This window comes from Cyanistes caeruleus, chromosome 20, assembly GCF_971803275.1.
Source record: "Cyanistes caeruleus chromosome 20, bCyaCae1.hap1.1, whole genome shotgun sequence".
Lineage (NCBI taxonomy): Eukaryota > Metazoa > Chordata > Aves > Passeriformes > Paridae > Cyanistes > Cyanistes caeruleus.
Window position 1 is genome coordinate 5,667,728 of NC_141720.1, and position 14,689 is coordinate 5,682,416.

The following is a 14,689-nucleotide window of genomic DNA, read 5'->3' on the forward strand; positions in this document are numbered from 1 at the left end:
CACGAGAGACCTTGGTGTCCTGATTTAGAAAAGAATAAACTTGAAAGAGGACATCAGAGCTAGGATGCCTGTTAAGAGAACTGCAAAAGATTGGCCTTGCTTATACACATGAGGAAAAGTTTCTTCCTTTGAGTGGATGAAAAGGTTCTTCCAAGTCCTGGCAGTAGAAGGCAGTACCACCATTGTTTATTTAGCTTTCTTCTGAGTTTGGGCTGCTTCTGTCCTGAAAAATGCCATATTAAAAACCTGAACAAATTAAGAGGGAACAAAGTTCATTTAAAAAGTTCTTCCTTTTCCTTTCAATAATTTGCCTTTCAAATACATAGACTGACATACTTTATAATTAATGAACAGATCAGTATTTAATACCTTCAGTCCTATTCAGTGATTGTGCCATGGGCTGTAGTTCACAGAAAAAAGATTGGTGTTTTTTCAGGGCTTAAATGTTTGCATGTTTCCCTTTCATAGCCATTACAGAGTTTCCTCTAAATACTAATCACTGTATCTGGTTTCTCTGTTGCACTGTGGGAACTAGTTTGTCCCAGGAAAATCATGTTTCTGGCTTTTCATAATTAAGAAATGCTTAAGGAGAAATTCCATGGTGGACCACTTAACCCCCTAGAGACAGGTGAATTCTTAAATGTGCTTCTCTGAAGTTCTTGTGTATTAAAGGCCATGATAAAGGAGACAAAAGAAGTGGAACTTTTGGTAGCAGGGCTCTCCTTTTAGGGTTGTGTTTTTATAAAGATATTCATGATCCTGTTTTGGTGGCACCATTACCCGTGAACTTCTGCTGAAGCTCATTCAGCAGGCATTTAGTGGAAGATCTGGATTGCTTCAGAAGTATCAGATTTTGGCTGAAAGGGTTAGTGAAGAATATCAGATACTAACAGTGTAAGGCAAAATAACTTTCAGGAAAGTAATTCCATTTCTCGGTCATCGCACTCTCCGTAGCACCCAAAGCAACACATCGAGAGGCTTCTGAAAAGCCAAGGAGGCAACTGGCCAGAAATCAGCTCTGCTGGTGCTCAAATGTTCTGTGAGAATAATGCAGAAAACCTCTAAATTTTGTCATGAGCTGACAATTGAGGAGTGCCTTAAGGGGAGAAAAGTAATCTATGGGCAAGTTTTGGGCTTCTCTCTTTGTGCTGTTACTTTCCCCACAGAGGGAGTTTCACAAGCTGGAGTTCGTGCTTGTGTCGTTACCCTGGGCAGCAAGAGTAGCCCTTGCTGGGATTTTACAAATTTCACCCTGCTGCAGATTACTCTAGCTCACAGTTTGCTTGCAAGCTTGAACTTGAGAGGAATTATAAAGGCAAAGTTTTCTTCTTTTTTTCTGCTTTTCTTGGTGAGAAATGAGTCTGTAGTCACTGCTTTTTGGGGATATCCAGCTGAGAAAAAGGTGTGGTCAGTAGATGGTTAAGGGGAAAGACTGTCCCTGCACCTTGAAATTTGCACACTAGTGTATCTTACGCCTTTCCAGAATGTTAATTTCAGCAAAACTCAAACTTCTGAAAAGAAAGGTGTGTTCTCAGAGGGCTCAGCTCTGATCCCAGAGTTGGCAGGAGTTGACTGGAGCGATTGGCAAACACCACACCTTCTCTGACTGTCTCTTGGAGGTGATGCTGTGCTGAATGATGAGCAGATCCCCTGAAGCATGTTGGTAGAACAGTATCTCCAAGCAAAAGCAGCACTCGAAGGCTTAAAAAATGAACTCTAATCATTACATACATGTAATGATGCAGAGATGAGGAAGAGATTGATAAAGCACTCAGTCAAAAATGGCATTTTCATAGTCTTTCTTAGTAAGATAAAATGCAGTTTTAGAGTTTCTCTTCCAGCAGGTGAGTGATAGGGAAGCTTAAATGAGCTGTTTACCTCACTGTAAAGAGAGATAAACTGCAGAACTGGATCCATTTTTCTTATACATTTAGTGCTGAATATAGCTGAAGTCAGCCAACTACAGTCTCTGTCATATTAGATCTGAATTCTTCTTACAAGGGTGCTGAAAGTTTTACTGCTTTAATTAGGAAGCAATTGTGCAAAATGGATCTATAGCACCAGCTTGCCACAGCTTCCAGTTGGAGATGTGCCCTATACAGTTCACTGTGAGGAAAAATCCCAACAATTAAAAGTTTCATTTCCTTTATTATTGATTAAAAATAAATTTTAAGGATCTTTATGTTTAATAATCTATCTTGTTTTATGCTGTTAAGTTTCATGTTTCAAGTACTTGAATTGCGAAAATTAATAAATGACATTATAATCAGTTCTAAGCATATCCTGGGCTCATCCCACAGTGTGGGCAGCAGGGCAAGGGGGCAGATTCTCCCCCCAGTACTCCTCTGTGCTGAGACCCAGACCTGCAGTGCTGTCTTCAGCATGGGAAGGACACAGAGCTGTTGGAAAGAGTCCAGAGGAGGCCATGGAGATGCTCCAAGGGCTAGAGCCCCTCTGCTCTGGAGCCAGCTGGGAGAGCTGGGGGTGTTTCGCTCAGAGGTGGCTCCAGGGAGACCTCAGAGCTCCTTCCGGTGCCTAAATGGGCTCCAAGAGAGCTGGAGAAGGACTTTGGAAAGGGTCTGGAGTGACAGGACTCAGGGAATGGCTTCAAACTGACTGAGGGTAGATTAGATATACAGAGAGTATCACACTGTGAAGAGTGGGGAGGCCCTGGCACAGGTTGCTCAGAGAAATTGTGGCTGCCCTGGGATCCCTGGAAGTGTCCATGGCCAGGTTGGATGGGGCTTGGAGAAACCTGGGGTCGTGGAAGGTTTTGGTACAAGATTATCTTCAAGGTCTGATTTTTGTACTCATTATCTTTTATCCTACAGGTGAGCTCAATATGTCTTCCTTATATGCAATATACATTTGTTAGATAGTCAATTGTCCATACATGGAAATGATTTAAATGAGACTCCTTCCATAGTAGAAGTGTTTCTTCAAACCCCTGTACTTAAAACCCCTGCATTTATCTCTTTCCATTGTACCTCAGGGCATTTTTATACTCTCTCTGCTTCACCAGCTGCAAAATCTGAGACTTCAGAGAAACTTCTTTACTACTCCTGACTCCACTTTAGACCATTCACCTGAAGTTGGGTCATTAGCACTGTCCTAATTGGAATTCATTTTTTAGAGTCTGCCTTCAGTATTTCAGGTTTTCATTCTGAACTGACAAAGGTTGGAGATTTGGCAGCTCCCAAATTTCAATTTCCATCTCTATTAGGAAAGACTTATCCCCAGCTTTTGGGATCATTGCTTATGTATCCAACTTCACTGTGCCTCAGTATTAGCCTGGTTAATGCTGACATCTGCTGCATGCTGAATGCAGATTTGTTTGCTGCTTCTGACTGTATCCCTTTTCATCATGAAAACCACTTGCTGTATTTTTTACTGCTCCAATTATCAAATACCACTGGGTTTTGCTAAGAAGCTCTTCCACAAAACTTGATCTATGGTTGGAGTATGTTTGGAAGGAGACCTAAGACTTTTTAAACTGCTTTTCCACAGGCCAAGGTGGATGATAATGATGATGATGGAGAAAGACTAATCCCTTTCCTGGGCAAAAGCAGTTCTGTTTTGTGCACTGAGTAATCTTTGATAACTTGCCATATTTAAGCTCTTGAGCTCCTTCATGACAAATAGGTAGCAGTTGCTCGTATGCCAGACTCGCATTAGCAGATTATGCTAGTTCTGCATTCTTATTTACAAATTTTAATAGGAAGGCTATGGTAGGAAATCAGGATAGGGGGAAGCAAGAGAAAGCTGTAGGGTATTAGCATAGAAATCTTTCCTTGTAGGCGATCATTTTCTTTCAGCACACTTCAACATTTACCATCAAACTCGCAGTATTTTACATTAAAAACTTTAAATCTTAAGCTTGAAAGTGAGGAGTTGACACAGTCCTGTTGCTGAGCGTTGAGAGTCCTGAGTTGCATCCCTGGTGCTCTCAGTGTCAGGCTCTGTGGCATGTGGCAAAGCATGAGGGTGCAGAAAGGTGAAAATGGCCTTGGAAAGCCTTGTCTTGTTGACTCTCACTTCAGGGTGGGGATGCTGTTGGGTTGTGCCTTGGAACAACAGGGATGTGTTTCCAGCTGTGCTTGTAGGAACTGTGATAAAGCAGACAAGAAATAATTGGGAAAGTGTTTTAATAGCCCTGGTGTGGATGGGACTGTAACCAGCGCTGTGGCAGGTGCCAGGTCAGGAACACTCTGAGCTGACACCAGGCAGTGGGCATGCAGAGCTGCAGGACTTAGTCCAGCTCTTAACACCCATCTGATACCAGTGTTGTGTTCAGTGAAGGTTCATAGCATCCTGCAGTGAGTTTTGGGCCTTGTTTGGAGTGTTTCAGCATTGCCAGGACATCCCTGCAGCTCCATCAGTGTACTTGATCCACCCTATAAAATTTAAAACCTGGCTGTGGCACTGTGTGGGTGGACATTGGGTGTGTTGCAGGTGCTACCTCTTTCAGCTGTATAAAACACTCTGATTTGCATTTACAAAGACTGAAAGCAGTTTTTGAAACACTAGTGACCTTCTGGGGTATTTTTGCACATGGACTTTCCTTTTTCTTTGGCGGGGGAAGGAGCTGCCTTCTCTCTGCAGTGTCTGTTAAGAGCCGTGTGAGGAGCACCAGTGTCTGCACCCAGCATCATTCTGTCAATTCAGAACAGAGCTGAGCTATTCTTGTGAGAAGCAGTCTCCTTATTAAAGGTCTGTTGTGAGTCCCAGAAGTCCTGTGCTGTAGGAACATCCAGAGTAGTTCCAGCAGAAGCAAGAGAGACTCTTGCTTCTTTGCATCCATGACTCTCTTATCAGTCAGCTCTTTCTCTGCTCTATGTTGATTGAAGATCAATCTAAACAATCTGTAGAGGTTATTAATCTCCTTTCCAGAGTGTCCATTTAATTGGTTTAAGGAGGATTCTTGGGCAAAAAGGTAATGCATGTTCAATTTTAGTGAGTAAAGCTACCTAAGTCAATGCCTTTCCTTAGTTCTTAACTAAATTAGTTCTTACTTAGCTCTTAACTTTGGTCTTTCTTTAAATGTCTGTGTTTAATGCCAGTGTTGCAGTTAGATATTAAGCATAATTTTTTGTGAGATGGCTGGAAGTTTTATTACGCTTGTGGCAAAATGTGATATAATTCTGCTAAAATGGTGTGCTGTACTCTGGGAGGAGTCCCTTTCTACACATCTCCTTGTAATGCCGAGGCAAGTGTGTCCTGAATACCAGCTTGCTTTAGTTTTTACTTAAGTACTTTCTGAAATTAGTGTTGAAATTAGATTTAGGGGGTTTTGTGAGTGTTTTCTTTTTCCCCAGCATTTTTTCCTGGCTGTTACCAGCTGGGTTGTGAAAAGCAGGAGCTTGCTTTTATGCAGAGTGATTGTTGCTAATTTACATGGATGCGAGCAAGCTCATCATTCTTTCATGAGTGAGGAGACTGCCTGATTTATGTTGTGTCATCTCTGAGCACTGTTTTTACCTAATGAATAGAGTTTCACAACAGATTATTAATCATTAAGACTTTGGTTTCATTGTGTGTATTAAAGAATCAATATTGCTACATGTTGCCTGCCTTGAGAAGCTGCTTATCCATTAGTGCCGCTTTTCTAAGGCATTTTGGTGCATTTATCATTTTGGCTGTCTTCAGTTCCTACCTTATTCCTGCCACGTCTTCCCAGGGCCTGAGCTGTGTCCAGTCTGCCTCTCTATAGATTCCTCCTTTGAAGTGCTGTCTGAGCAGCAGCAAATGTTGTTTGGTCCAGTCTCTCCTTAGAGCTCATAAAATAGTAAAATGCTGAACCTTCCTCTGCTGTGCTTTGCACTCCACATTTGCATCAAAGAGGGAGTGATGGCGTCAGAAACTGGGAATAATGTGGGATGAGAAGTATATTGAATTACATTATTGAATTACATCCTCTGCTGCCTGTTAAATGCCTGAGTTTTGGATGGCAAGGCTTGCTGGAGGACAGGATTCCCCATTCTCTGACCTGCTGTTTGTTCCCTGTCCAATGTCCATCTCTGTTGGAAGTACAGAGTGCCCTGGACATGTTCCCTGTGTTTCCCATCATGCTGATGCTGTAGAGGAGGAAATTTCCCTTGCTCTGTGCATCCAGAATCCAAAACACACTCACATGAGCTCTGTCAGGTTTGTTAGTGACCCCAGTGAGCTGATCTCCTGCCACTCCACACCTGGGGGAACTGATGGCTCTTTCATGACCTTTTTATTGTGTGTGTGTTCCCAGAATAAACAAGGCTGTTTTTCCAGGGGCTGAATGTGTGAATGGTAGTGGGATAAGGACATGGAAATTTTAAATAGGAAATTCCTTGGGCTTTCAGGAAATGTTTGCTCTGTCATTCGTGTTCAAGTTGCCCAAATTCAAAAGCTGCTTGTTAGGTTCTGCCTCATTTAACATACCTGGTGAAGGGCTGTTCCCAAGTTCTCAGTTCCTGGCCTGACCACAGAGGGTTATCACAGGGCTGTAATGCAGTAAACACAACTGTTTTCACTTGTGTTTTTGTGAATTAAATTATTTAATTAACTTAGTGTTAAAAAATATTTACTTAAATAAAATTTAAGCTTTATTACAAAGGTGTAAAGCAAATGAAATTGTCATTTGGTGCACTGGCCACCAGATGTCTTCTGTGACTCTTCACTAACTTGCTCCGATTAAAACAGTTCCCACAGTGAGAATCGTTTTGGAAATGAGTAAAAGTTTAATGGTGAGAACCAGGGTCAGAAGTGACAACTGCGAATTTCAGAAATGGTGGCTGCCAAGTCTTTTTAGATGCTATTAGAACCTGTAATCTTTGTGTGCTTGCTTCCTGATGAAAAAAAGGTTGGTAGGTGATGTTTGCTTTCACTGTTAATGGGAAAATCTTGCTCCCTCATCTCCTCAAGCTCCATTTCAGCCCTTTCTTTGTTTAAAAAAGAAAAGAAATAGTTCAGTTCTGCATTCCTTTTCACTTATTGATGTCTTCTGCATTTGATCTAATTCCTCTATTTCTTTTGTTATGATGCACGGACTTTTTAAAAATATAAATACTTTCCTAATATTAAATATTAGATTCTTCTCAGTATAGAAATTGATTTGGTAAATCCTCTTGTAGCATTGAGTTCAACATGTGTGAAAATGAGCTTTTTATGGCAGGGATGCTCAGGGAATATCTGGAAACAAATTCAGCCTGTGACCCTTATTTACACAGTTGTTATCTGAATGTCAGAATTGCTCTCACAAAGCTAATTGTGGAGTTAAATTGTTATGAAGTCATAACAATACTTACAAAAGCAAAGCCGCAATTTAATAATACTCCATTTTATTCAAATCTCTTTTGGGTGGGAGAATTTTACAATAATGAAGAAGATTTAGTATATCTAGCAAAATAGTTTAAGCTATAAATATGTATGTGAGAATGGGGTTTTATTTTTATTATTTTTATTTGCTCTAAGTTCTTTTCATTCCTGATATAAATCTGACAACACATAATGTTAATTTAAAAACTACATCCCATTTTAGCCTGAATAACTGGAACAGCTATTAGAGCTATTGTTGTCTGGCTACACCTCATGTTTGCAAATAACTTAGGAAAGCTCAAATGAAAAGTTTTGAATAAATGCCAAGCTGTTATTTCTTCTTTAATATATTTAGCTGGATGGATAAGAAGCTGCATTTAAAAGTCTCTGCAATCAAACTGTTACTTCTTAAAAGATTTATTGATGGATTGCACTAAACGTGTTTGCTGTATACATTCTTTTTTTTTTTTCTCAATATGCAGCTGTTTAATAGAAAATAAATGTCCTTTACAGGAAATGAGCTGGAGGGAAGACAAAGCTCTTCCCATCATTTGATACTGTTGATGTTCATATAGAAGCTGTAATTTCCCTGGGCTCTGCAGATTGTCTGTTATGTCTAAATAGTGCCTTCCACGCAGAGGGTTGGATGTCAAGGTGCTATCATGTTCCAGGTATTAAGTAGTAATTATTGTTATGAGGTGGTCACATAAGACAGTGTAAATGTTGCTCAACCTTTCAAGTTCCATGTCATTAGGAAAAAAAATGTGCTGGGGAAAAGTCAGTATAATTTAGCACTCCCTGTGAGAACTGCTGGTGGTTTTTACTTTGCTCTTGCTGAAAAGCGGGTTAAAAAAGGCTTTTCATGACCACGGGTACACCACCAGATGTGGTGTGGGTTGTTGTGCTTGTTAAATACAATTTGGAGACATAATCTGGGAGTTAATTCTGGACTTGCTGCAGCAGCGGGTCTGGAGAGGGCCAAATCCTGAAGGCTGTGGCTGGTTTGCAAAACATACTGAGCTACCTCTTAAGCAGGTAATATTTAAAGCCAAGAAAAAAAGAAGAATTAGAATAAAAAAGGTTGGATTTTTGGAGGCAAATGCTAGCTTGAAATGCTAATATAATCATCTTGGTGAGTGCAGTTTTTCCTCTGCAAAGCAAAGGCAACACATGACATTTCATTGAAGACCTGCTGCAGTGTTGATAAGCCGACCTCTCCTGAGAGGAATTGTGAACTTCACTGAGCAGCAGCGTGGCTTTGTAATGGTGGTTAAAAACACAGGATTTGAAAAACCTTAAATGAAAATAGATCAGTGTTGCATTTATTATCAGGTAAGGATTCAAAGAACCATGAAATGTTAACTCGAAACATTTGCATTCCACTCATAGGAATAAGCGGCACAAATCGAGTGAGGTGTTTTAGTTGTAATTTGTTAACTTGGGCTACTTTTCCCCAGAAAAGTGAGTATTGCATGGTGGTGGCCGTGTCCACATCATTTAGTCTTGCCTAACTACAGAGGCATTAAAAACGTGGAGGTGAAAATCACAGGCACCAACAGAGCAGTCGCTTTCCAGCTCAGCCATCGCTGTCATCTGCAGCGTTCCCAAATTAGGAAGCGGTGGAATTCAGCAGGACTGGGGAGTGGGATGATGTGGAGCCTCTGGAATGAGACACATTTCATGACCATGGACAGTCTTGAATCACCTGGTGCTGAGGGTGCCTCGTCACCCCCATGCCCTGAGTCAGGGCGGCTGTGGCAGAACTTTGCCGGGAGATAAAAGGGTGGATGTTGTGGCTGAAATGGGGAGATCACCAGTCAGCCACTTGTGAAATAACTACACTGTGTGCTAGCCAAAGTGCTTGGTTGGGCTGAAATATCTTGGCCATTCTACCTTTAAATTGCTCCATGGATGTCATGGTTTTTTAAATTCCAGTTTTGGAAGGAAGGTGGCTCTTCTGTGCTTATGAGGCTTTCGTCTGCTGAAGTTGTATTTCAGAAAGTTGATGTGCTGCTTGTGAAATGCTCCCCTAAGGCAAACAAGCCCTTTAGGGAGGGGGACTGAGGGGTGGAGTGAATCAAACAGGCATTTTACATTTCAATTATTAATACAGTACTTTTTATGATGCTCAAATTGGAATTGCTAGCAGCTGAATTTTAAAAATGTACTAACTTCTGAAATTTTTAGGAGTAAGACTAACCCTGTGCACTTAAAGGTGCTATCTTCTACTCCAAAACCTCTTTACTACAGCCTTGCACAATCAGACTTGGATTTGAGTTCTCTTTATCTTACTGCAGTGTGTTCTGTTTGTATCCATGGTCAGCCATGTGGAGGTGTCCATAAGGGATGAGTCGAGGGGAGCTCTGCAGCCTCCTCTGGAGGGTAAGGTCTTACCTGAGAGGACTCACACTCAAAAGGTAATTGCAGGGTGCATTCCTGACTTGTAATCAAATTCTGATTTATTGAAAATGGATCCAAATAAGCAGTGCTGTTAAAAATTAGTATCACAAGGATGCCGAATGCAAAGCTGAACAAATGGATTTCTTTAGACTACAAGAAATTGGATTAGAGTATGTTGGACGGTTCCCCTTGTGCCTCTCTCCCCATCAAAAAGGGTATTTAGAAAGCCAATCTGAGTGCAATGCTTTAGGCAAAAAAGGGATAGAGGAGGAGGTCTGTGAGAGAGCTTTTGCTGAGAAGTTCTGTCAGTGCACCTACACCTTAACTTCATGTCGTGGTGGGGATGAGCTGTGTGAATACAGCTCCAAACAGAGCCCCACAGCAGCCAGGGATGCTGGAGTTCACCTCCTTGTGCCATGCAGCACTTCCAGCTCGTCTGGAGTACAAATTCCCTGCCCTGACTCTTGATTTCAGAGGCTGACATGTCAATCTGAGCATCCAAGGTTTGCGGCTATGGTGAGGGAATTGCTTTTAGCCTGGGATCATACCTGGGATGTTTTATAAAGCTTTGGCTTGAGGAGCTGGCCTTGCCAGGGGTTGGCCTGGGGGTGTTTTATGAGATGCACAAGTAAAAGCAGATAGCAGGGATGGGGGGGTAGAGCCATGGAAATGTTCATGGCTTCTCCAGAGCTCTTCTGCCACGTCCTGCTGCAGGGGTAGCTGCAAGCCAACCTGGGTGACAGAGCTCCTGTTACTGTGAGACCACAGATAAACTGCAACAGGGACTTTGGATCCTGCTTTTCCTTGTGCCACCTCCACTTTTCCTTCCACATCTGGCCCTTGCACACAGTAGCCATGTGCTACCAAAAGCAGACCAAATAATGCAGAAAGAAAAGCAACTTTTTGTTTGCACCTGCCATCAGTGTTATGTTGCAAAGAATAACTGAAATTTTTTTCAATAATTTCTCCTCCCTGTTGGGGGTTGTCTGTGGATAAATAAAATGTATATTTTCAGGCTGGGTAATTGAGGTGTGTGTAGGCAGTGATTCCAGGGATGCACTGGTGCTGAGGCAGATAAAATCCTGCATTATTCCTTGTAGCAGGGAATAGCATCACAGTTAGTTAAGTACCTGCTTGGATTATTCCTAAGTCAAAACCAGATCCTTTATCTATGTTCTTTATTATCATAAACCTGCAACTTCTTGCTCTATAACCCATATAAATCAGTAATAAGATTTCTTCATAAGAGGGGAAGAGGGTTGAAAGTGTGGAAGTGTTTGAAGGTCCTCAGAGATGGAATAGTTTGTGTTTGCTGGTTTAAATGGGAAGCTCTGACTTTTGTACAGGTACTGATGCCAACATGGAATACTGTACACGTTTATTTGGTTTTGATTTATTCATTGGAGTGGGAGAAAGATTAAATTCTTCCTGGATAATGCCTCTAGTAGATGCCTATCCTATAGCCACCCAAATTTGATCCTTTTTGATCCTTGAGAATCTGTGTTGTATATCCCTGGTATTTCACACTCATCTTGTAAGTGCTCACCTTTTGTCTTCCAGTGTGCTAAAGCTGTTTACTTTTGTTTTGATTATTTTGGTGTTGTTTGTTTTCTTTGTCTCTATCAAATTGTTGATTTTTCTCTTTAAGAAATAGCTGTCCATTTTCAAATTGGATGCTCTTGCAAGGTTGAGTGATTGCTTTGTATTGTGTAAGACTATGGAAATCCTGCAGTTGAGCTGAAGCAACTGAAATCCTTGTTTAGAAAGGAAGTAATAATTTCTTACTGCCTGCTAGAAAAGCTTTTGGCCTGCTCCTGCAGGTGACCTGCCAAGGATTTAAGAAAGAAAAATTGGATTTTATCCTCTTTTTTCCTGGTTTTAAGATGGTCAAAGCTGGCATGAAAAATGGTGGTTTTCAGAGAGGGGCTTTGTCTGCCCAAAGCAGCAAAAAAGAGCAAACCTAATCTTGTTTTTCTTCTCAGGTCAGCTTTTAAGTTCTTGGATATATTAGCTTGCTATTGAAAATAGTATTTCTTTCTTTCTGCCCCTTTGAGTAAAGGGAGATGTCTGTTTTGCCCACTCAAATTGATATTTTGGCATCTTTCTATAGTTGTTCCTTCTTGTGTATTTTGGGAGGACAGTCCTTAGAGACTGGCAGTGTCCTTTATGGGACAGCTGGACTTGAAAGGCCGGTGGCATCCGGATAAGGTGACATCCAGATGTCCCTGACATCCCTGCTCTCCTCTCCCACCACAGCCTGTGACCCTTGAGCTATTGATCACTGCTTCTGTAATTAAACATGTGAGTTGGTGTAACTCCTGAACAGCCTGATGGTAGAGAACACTTTCGCAGTCTCTAAGGTGCAAACTACTACCTCCAACAGCTCAGTGGAATCAGAAAATCAGACGTGTTCTTGGGAAACTGGCTTTTCAGCTTTCTTGAGGAGATGGATCAAAGCTTTTAGCCAAACTCATCTGTATGACTGGATCACGCTGTCTGAACGAAGCCTGAAGGATTATGTGGACAGGAGGCTGTTGTGAGTTATAACAAGAAGCTTTGTTTTGAAAACCTGTGTTTTTCTTCTACATTGCAATTACAGGGGATGGGGCTTAGATTTCCACTTTGTTCTCACCAGTTGTTGAGGCCTGACCTGGAGCTTGCTGGGAGGTTGTTGGTGTGATTGCAGCACTTTGGAGCAGGACAGACACTTGGGACTTCCAGTTCAGACACTTCTTCTCATCCAGCCTGCAGATTTTTATCTCTTTTAACAAACAGTCGCAGAAATTGAGCAAACAATGCACAGGTTCACGTCTCAGCAATTTCTCTTCTTCCATGAACCCTGACCAACACAGCAATGGGAAGGAAGGAACATAATTGTAGCAAAATGTTATCTGTGTCTCCTTCATTCTGCAAAGCCTATATTTTAGGGAAGATTGTATTGCTGGACTCAATAGTCCAGAAACATTGTCCTTCCATTTCCTCTACATTGTCTCTTTCCTTCAAGTATTATTTTCATAAGATGCACTCTGAATTAATGCCTCTTTAAAAAATATATGTCTTTTCTGTGTCATAAGATAACCATTCCAGCTGAGATCGAGTTCATCCTTCAGCATCCATATTCAAAGGAAAAGTCTTAAGGATTATCAGAAAGCTAAAGCTGGAGGAGTCCATCTTGCCTTCATGATCCTTCGGGCTTTGAGATTTTGGTTCGGAGCATTTGGTATTTTTTTTACCTCATGTCTGGGGACATTTTATCATCCTCCTCTTTCCTGTTCCAAGCAATTACCATTTATTTTATCTTCAAGCAGCAGCCTGTGGCAATAAATTTTAGGAAATTCCTTCCCGCCCTTTATTAAGCCCTACATAATAGCTTCCGCTACTCACTCATACATTCATTAGGAAGAATTAAACGAGTGCTGGCGCCCATTAGCAGAACGTTTAATAACCTCTCCAAGGGAAGGTGCAGCAGATTGGAATAAATGAACAGGAGCAAAAACAAATGAAATAACTTCAGAGAATATGCTCAACTAATTTGTTCTTAGAAAAACTACTTATTTACATGAACGTAGCACTTCAAAAGGTGTCAGTCTGAAACCCCTGGCAGAAGAGTCCCTGAAGATCTACAGGCAGTGGCAGTGAGAGTGTGGCTGTGGTGCCTGAGGGAAGGGTTCTGGGTGTTTTAGGGAGAGAAAGGGCATTTTAGTGTGTCCTACCCCACTTCCCCAGCTGCTGATGCTGTCAGCAAGGCTGATGGCTGTGCTTATGGACTGCAGGGAGGACATCTGTCCTGTAGGAACTGGGCCATAACTAATAGCTCATCTCATCTGGTAGCAGCCACACCAGAGTCCTTGGATGCCTGTGATGGCTGATCCCTGCCAGGATGGGCTACGGGGAAAACACAGACCTTGTACCAGTAAGGAAATTACCCCTCCTCCACTGGTTCTTAATTATTGTTTTAAAGAACATTCATGCTCAGCTGACAGTTGGCATAGGAGAGATCAGGGTCTGAATACTCCAAAGTGGCTTTTCCAGAATAAAGACAGTATTGGAGGCATTGCTGTAGGGAATTTCCTTAGGAAATCTCAACTTGTAAAGCACCAGGACTACAGATAGACCTGGAGATGCATGTTACAGACAGAGCTTTTCCACTAATTCTAGTACTTTCTATTATTTGTCAGTATTTTAATTTTTATGTTTATGGTCTGATCCATGCAGATGAAGGAAAACTGCCTGGACTCATGTGGATCCAAGTGCTCTTTTGCTGGATATGCATTTCCTCTTGTCTTGGTGGAAAACAAGCAGAGCTTTAAGATCCACTCCTGTGTGTAACTTGTGATAGCTCCATACCCTGGTGTAAAACAAACATTGTACCCACGGTGGGCTTGCAGTGTCACAGCAAGTGTCTCTCAGCCGTGTTCAGCAGCCTTTCCTCCTCCAGGATCTGATACTGACACGTTGTTTTCACACACTTCAAAGCTTCAGACTGATTCTCTCTTGAAAAAAAAGAAAAATCCTAGTAAATAAAGCAAATGAAAACTCTACAGTAGCAGTTTTTATGGCTAACATTTCATAATGGTGGTGCTGACAACCTTATTTTCATTTTGCTCTTACCTGTTTTGGAGACAAAAATGTCATTGTTCAAATGTAATTCAGGTCTTGTGGATGACAGATTTTTTTTTGAGATTTTGTGTTGTTGGGTTTTTTTCTGCAGTCATTTCTGATCTCATTTGAGGAGCTCAACGAGTTGAGAACAGTGACACAATAATTGCTGTTATTGAACCAAAGATGCAGTTTAAGACTTTTACCTGGATCACTACATTTGATTGATATTTTAATTTGTTTTTCTGGCAGATGAAAGATAATGAGAATCAGCTTGCAGTTGGAAATGTTTGCACTGGAGAATTCCTAATTTTTTTTTAATTATTGCTTTTTCCCTGCTTATAGTACATGTGCAAGTTTCCTGTTTGAGACCCCTCATTATATTTCAAGCATCAACAGT

General features: G+C 41.4%; 1 protein-coding gene and 1 long non-coding RNA gene across 2 annotated transcripts in view; both read left to right on the top strand.

The window, feature by feature from the left end:
* The window catches only part of ABL1 (ABL proto-oncogene 1, non-receptor tyrosine kinase), a 77,503-nt gene that overhangs the window by 2,605 nt on the left and 60,209 nt on the right, over positions 1-14,689 (top strand). The gene's annotated exons all lie outside the window — the stretch shown is intronic.
* LOC147649702 (uncharacterized) lies at positions 770-7,818 on the top strand. Its single transcript, XR_015278107.1, has 2 exons — positions 770-4,196; positions 4,259-7,818. It is a non-coding gene; the product is annotated as an uncharacterized LOC147649702 (long non-coding RNA).